Below are 7,751 nucleotides of genomic sequence, written 5' to 3' on the forward strand. Positions count from 1 at the left end.
GGGGGGGGGGGGGATAAATTTAACTTCATTTTAACGGCGAGGGTAAAATCAAACAATAAATCAAAGTTGAGCGGCATTTTTGACCCTTTCCCTATTTTTAATCATTAAATATATATTTACAATTCTTGAGATACGTGATAATGTCAAATTATTTATTTCTGTTGAAATGTTCTAAAAGACTACTAAAAATTTTATGAATTAATATCTTAAAAGGTCACTCAACTTAGAGAATTTATCTAATAAAATCATTGAAATTTATTGGGATAATGCACAAGTATCCCCTCAACCTATGCCCGAAGTCTCAGAGACACACTTATACTATACTAAGGTCCTATTACCCCCTGAACTTATTTTATTAATAATTTTTTACCCCTTTTCGGCCTACGTGGCACTATCTTGTGGGCCCAATGCTGATTGACTTTTTTTTCAATTTAGTGCCTCTTAGGCGTAAAGGGGTAGAAAATTACTTATAAAATAAGTTCAGGGGGTAATAGGACCTTAATATAGTATAAGTGTGTCTCTGGAATTTCGGGCATAGGTTGAGGGGGTAATTTGTGCATTTTTCCAAATTTATTTTATATCAATAAATCACCCAACTTATGCAGTTGTATCAATAAATCACTCAACTTATGTATTTGTATCAATAAAATCACTCGACATATGTATTTGTATCAATAAAATCAACCAACTAAATTGGGCAAAAGTGAAAAAATTATTTTTATACCATGAAACATAAATCCCAAATATTTTTTTTAAAAAAAACACTTTAAGAAATTTTATGGCAAATTTTAATTAGTGAAATAAACACTTACAATAAATAAATATACAACAATCTCATATGAAATTTCATGCTCTACAATTCACTTCTAGCTAAAAAGGTTGACTACCTATCATTTTTCATGAAATTAAAGTGTTCACTATTCCACAAATATTTTTATAGAAAATTAATTAAAAACGAAACAAAATAGAAGTTCAATACTCGCTTTTTTTTTGAATGATACTAACCAAATGCGATGCATTTTGAAATTCGCCGTAAAGAGAACATAATTTTTTTTTAAATAAATGGGATAATGCACTAGTACCCCTCAACCTATGCCCGAAATCTCAGAGTCACACTTATACTATACTAAGGTCCTATTACCTTCCTGAACTTATTTTATTAATAATTTTTTACCCTTTTCGGCTACGTGACACTATCTTGTGGGCCCAACGCAGGTTGACTTTCTTTTTTCAAGCTAGTGCCACGTAGGCTGAAAAGGATAGAAAATTACTTTTGAAATAAGTTTAGAGGGGTAATAGGACCTTAGTATAGTATAAGTGTGTCTCTGGAATTTCGGGTATAGATTGACGAGGGTACTTGTGCATTTTCCCAAAATAGATCCTCACAACTTTCCGAAAATAGAAAAATAAAAACTCATAGACAGAACTGGAAAAATAAAGTTGAATTTTGTGACATTCGAGTTTTCATCGTGAATTTGTTTTGAGTATCAGCGTATATTTGTTTATTATAATGTAATATTATAAGAATATTCGTGTAACTAATTAAGTTTGTTTTAATTTTTTGTATTGAGTTTTAAAATTTTTTATTTATTGTGGAGTTTGTGTTTACATGTTATAAAAAGTAATGTAATGATAAACTTAGTTGAGTGATTTTATTGATATAACTACACAAATTGAGTGATTTTATTGATACAAAATAAAGTTTAATGATTTTATTAGATAAAATCTCTAAGTTGAGTGACCTTTTAAGATATTATTTCTAAAATTTACTTATTTTTTTCTTCAGTCGATTATTGAAAAGGTTGTTCAACAGTTTAGAAAGATTATTTATGTCAGTGCGGGTAAATTACATATTATTTATATAAAAGAGAACCCTAGGTCCGCATACGTGGCGCCTCTACAAACCAGAATTTTCTTTTAATTTATTTTATTTCCAAAACTAGTATTCCTCTTTCATGAAAAGTTGTGACTTTTACAAAAAAAATGCGACTTTTATGAAAAGTTGTGACATTAATGAAAGCTTGTGACTTTTATAAAAAGTTGTGACTTTTATGAAAGATTGTGACCTTTTCGATGGGTTGTAACTTTTCTTAAGGATTTCAACTTTCTTCAAAGAGTTATGACCATTCCGATAAGGCACAATAAGAATTTATTCACACTACCTTTTGTTGTCTATAAATAGAGGGATTTTCTCTCATTTTAAAACAACAAAAATTCTGAACTTCTTCTTCTTCTTTTAGATTGTGAAATATTTGTGTACTTTGCTCCTGTTGAGTGACTCAATGACATAATTATTTTTGTATCGGTACACTGGTGAACAGAATTGTTCTATCCTGAGAGAATATATTCCTTTTAACCTCAGATATCAGTGGAGAATAATTATCTTAAGGGGACATTGTACTGTGCATTTAATGGACTCGATTTTTTCCATTTTGTTTCATTCTATTGATACAGATCATGGTATACTTTTTGCAGTCATTGATTTATGCTTATATTATTAACTAGGGAACAGAGCCGCGCTTCACACGAGTGTTAAAATATGTGTGTTAGAACTAGTTTTCTTTCCAATTAATTATATGTCTACTGTATCTTATTGTTTGATCTTATCATTATTTCTTAATTTTATTGTAGGGAGAAAGGAAAAAAATATCGCTCAATTTTGTTTAATAGTTGATTTTACCTTCAGTTATATTATCCGATCATTCATACCGGCCATTATCTACAAACTTGTGATATGTAACCTTCAATTTGATAGAAAGCCTTAAATCAAATGAAATTACTCATTTTAAAAAAGAAATAATCATCATCCAATCTTAGCTCATGTCCAACCTCTAACTATCTAAACTCAAACAAATAAAATTCATGCTCGATTCATCTACGGTTATCTTGCAATGAGTAGTAATTATCGCCATAACCGTACTCGAACATAATTCAAGTTCATTATATTTTAGTATTTAAATAAACGAAGATGATGAATGTAATGGAGCATATAAGGATTCTTTTATTCTCCATTAAAATGGAATATGAAAGGATGTGTTATTTCATTAATGTGTAATATTAAAAGGTTAGCAAAATATTGACAAACTCTCAACTACATATATATTAGGCTAATTTATTAGATTAGAAGTAATACCAAAATACGTTACTATTATTTCTTAAAATTGAGTATTAATTATAAAAAAGGTAAAATAAAGTCTTTCATATGGTGAGTTGTGACTACTTATTAACAAATCACACAAATGTGAATATTCATTTTTCTTTACACCTTTTCATTATTTTTTATTGCAATAAAAAAATTAAAATGAAGAAAACAATCAAATAAAGAAGAAAAGAAAAAGATAATATAAGATTGATAATTAATATTATACCAATTGTTCTGAAAGAAATCAACTTAACACAACAAAGAAACTTTCTATAGTTCTTTTAAAATCTTAATATTCTTAGAATGAATGTGAATTTTTTTTTCTATTGGACATCTTTTATTATTAATTTAATTAATTTTACTTTGAAATATAAAAATAACATAAAATAAATAAGTAATGAAAAATATATGGTAATTTAAAGATCTGAGCTATAACACACTTTTTTTCTTTTTTAAAATCTCTATTTCGTATTTATTTGTTGGTATAAATTGTGAAAACGATTGATAAATTTATCACAATTGATATTTGCCTTTTCAATTTTCATCCCTCCATATTCTAAAATTAATCATCATTTTTATTTTTTCATTCTTCTCTTTTTATTTACGTGAAATGTCAGTTTAATGGTTCATTATTAAATTCAATAGTCAAAGATGTAATTATTTTCAATTTGCGTCTGAAAAACAGAATTACTGATTCTCATAAAATTTTGCAGAAACACAAAGTAATCAAAATTTATTGAATCTGTACAAGAGATGAATAAAAATTAATTAAGAAAAACTAAAATCTATAATGTACCAGAATCTCAAAAAGTTTAAAAAAAAAAAGATCAAGTCCACTTAACTCATAGTGTCCCCTTAAGGAAATTATTCCCCTCTAGTATTCGAGGTTTGATTTGGAATATGACCTCCCAAGGTAAAATAATCTCAATCACCAGGGTGTAGATATCAAAAACTCTAGTGTCAGCGAATCACTCAACAACAGTAAAATGCACGAAGTAATTATTGTGCAGAAGAAGAAGAAGAGATCAGAAAAATTCGTTAGAAAAAATTCTGAAGAGTGAATGGTATTTATAGGCAAGAGGAACAAGTTCCGAAAGGTTGCAACCCTTTCAGAATCCACACGACCATTAATGAAAGTTTGCAACCTTTCAAATGGTACTGACTATTCCTGAAAGTTGCAATCTGTCAGAACAGTCATTTCCAAATGGCGGGAAATTTAAATAAAACATGAAAGTTTTTAAATCAAATGGGTCGCGCGCAGATCCGAATCGGGTCGGGTTAATCAACTAAAAAGTTGAAACGTTTCTGTTATCAACTAATTAATTGAAAACATTTTGGCCATTTAGTTTAATTCATTAAACAATTAAAACAAACTTTGTCCAAAAAATAATCTCTCGATCGATCATTTTCCGAAGCCGAAGCCGAGACGAGCGATGATAACAACAGCACGAGGGGGGTCTCTCTTTCCAACCCTTTTAACAATTAATAGGATTATTTCTATATTTAAACTCTCCTAATTTTTTTCCACCACCGATGAGGGACAAATGTCTTTTCATTAAAGCATAAGAAGACTTTTCAAGTTTCCAACTCTTCAAGTTCTCAACTTTTCAACTTCCTCTCTCCCTCAATTTCCCATCAATTCTGGCTACATACCCAACAATCCCCCACATTGATGGGGAATGATTATAACATAGGAATGCACAGACAAGTGTGTACTTTACAGGAAGGATTAATTACATCTGGATAAGTAGGTTTCCCCTTGGACTTTTCGTAGTGAACATATGTCGGATATACTCGGTCAATCGGTAGATGTGATATCTTTGAACCGTCAAGCTTTGGTGTATACCTAGACAATCATATGTCACACAATTAACCCTTTACTGTTTATAGTTCTTATGGTTGTGTTCGTTTCAGCCATGGACACCTCCTGATTTCATGAGTGTATAGAGAATAGAATTTTGACATAAAATTCTCTTTGAAACAGCTTTCACTTCACACTCACATAGGTGATTTCTAACCGTGTCATCTCGTAGATAAACTATTTGGTCAAATCTGCCAAACTTAGCAAATCATTAAAAACTTTAAGCTTTATTACCTTATTAACAAGCCTTAAAGTCTTAATCTTATTCCTGAACATTGTCTTTATCCTGAGAATGGATTGAGTTAATTGACAATGTTGGACCATCAGCCACAACTTTATTTTTCTCCTTGAATCTACCTCTTGGGATCTCCAGTCTGCTAGATAGAGTTACCGTTATGCTGACTTGTCCTAAGCCGTAAACCCATTCTGTTAGATGATCTTTCAACTGCCTCTTTCACTAGGCCTTTCGTTAGTGGATCCGACACATTATTGCTTGACTTTACATAGTCAATTGTGATAATTCCACTAGAGAGCAGTTGTCTTACGGTGTTATGTCTCCGTTGTATATGATGAGACTTTTCGTTGTAATGACGTTCCCTGCCCTACCTATTGCTTCTTGACTACCACAATGTATGCAAATAGGTCCAACATGTTTGGGCCATAATGGAATATCCTCTAAGAAATTCCGGAGTCATTCAACTTCTTCACCAGCTTTATCCAAAGCAATAAATTCAGATTCCATTGTGGAGCGAGCAATGCATGTCTGTTTGGACGATTTCTAAGACACTACTCCTCCACCAAGTATGAACACATAACCATTGTGGATTTTATCACTATATCCTTCAATCATAGAAGGATATTTATTATAATGCAAAACATAGTGTTGTGTATATTTCAGATATCCCAACGCACGTCTCATTGTCATCCAATGTGTTTGATTCGGATTACTAGTGAACCGACTCAGTTTGCTAATAGCACATGCTATATCTGGTCGCTTACAATTCATAATATACATCAAACTTCCCAATACTCTGGCATATTCCAATTGAGAGTCACTTTGACCTTTATTCTTTTGAAATGTACAACTTAAATCAATTGGAGTTTTGACAATATTGAAATTCAAGTACTTGAACTTATCCAATACTCTTTCATTATAATGAGATTGAGATAATGCTAGTCCTGAGGAGTTTTGATAATCCTGACCCCTAAGATCAAATCAGCAACTCCTAATTCCTTCATATCAAATTTGGTGGACAACATGCGCTTAGTAGCATTTATATCGTTAATGTCTTTACTCATTATTAACATGTCATTAACATACAAACAAATAATGAATTCATGATTCATAACGTTTTTAATGTAAACACATTTATCACATTCGTTGATCTTGAATTCATTTGCCAACATTGTTTGGTCAAATTTAGCATGCCATTGTTTGGGTGCTTGCTTGAGTCCATAAAGTGACTTTACAAGTCTGTACACTTTCTTTTCTCTACCAGGAACCCTTCAGGTTGTTCCATGTAAATTTCTTCCTCCAACTCTCCATTTAAGAAGACTGTCTTTACATCTATTTGTTGGATTTTAAGATAATGCGCTGCTTCTAGTGCTATTAACATCCTAATTGATGTTATCCTTTTTACTGAAGGGTATGTGTCAAAGTAGTCCAAACCTTCCTTTGTCTGTACCCATTGACTATCAGCCTAGCCTTATATTGGTCAATAGTCCCATCAGGTTTTTTTTTTTTAAAGATCCACTTTGATCCTAAAGGTTTATTTCCTGAAGGAAGATCAGCCAATTCCCAAGTATGATTACTTAAAATTGATTCGATCTCACTATTGACTGCTTCTTTCCAATAAGTTGACTCAGACGAAGACATAGCTGCTTTAAATTTTTGAGGCTCATTTTCAAGCAATAGTGCCACAAAATCTGATCAGAAAGAAGCAGGTTTTTGTTGGCGAGTACTACGCCTAAGATCCTCACTAGTTAGTGTATTTTTTGTTGATTCTTCTCGTGTTCGTTTAGGTCTTTCACTTGTCGACTCACATTCAGTTTTATACGTATAAATATTTTCAAAAAACTCTGCGTTATTTGACTCTATTATCGTATTAACATGAATCTCAGGATTACCAGATTTGTGAAACAAAAACATGCAGGCCTTACTGTTCACAGCATATCCAATAAATACACAGTCTACTGTTTTGGGTCCAATTTTAACCCTCTTCAGTAAAGGAACCTCTACCTTGGCTAAACATCTCCACACTTTGAAATATTTCAAGTTGAGTTTCCTTCCTTTCCACAACTCATATGGAATTGATTGTGTTTTTCGATGGGGTACCCTATTGTTGAGTATCTTATTAGCCGTAAGGATGGCTTCCCCCCAAAGGTTTCTTGGTGAACAAAGCCGAAGCCGAGACGAGCGACGACGACGGCGCGAGGGGGTCCCTCTTTCCAACCCTTTTAACAATTAATAGGATTATTTCTATATTTAAACTCTCCTATTTTTCTTTCCACCACCGATGAGGGACAAATGCCTTTTCATTAAAGCATAAGAGGACTTTTCAAGTTCTCAACTCTTCAAGTTCCTCTCTCCCTCAATTCCCATCAATTCTTGCTACATACCCAACAATAATTAGAATATTTTTTTAATTATAAAATTAGAGAATGTCAAAAAAATTTAAAAAGGATAAATCTTAATGGTAGCCATAGAGAAGTGCCACACAACCATATATATATATATATATATATATA

This window comes from Solanum pennellii, chromosome 4 (genome assembly GCF_001406875.1).
Source record: "Solanum pennellii chromosome 4, SPENNV200".
NCBI classification, from domain to species: Eukaryota; Viridiplantae; Streptophyta; class Magnoliopsida; order Solanales; family Solanaceae; genus Solanum; species Solanum pennellii.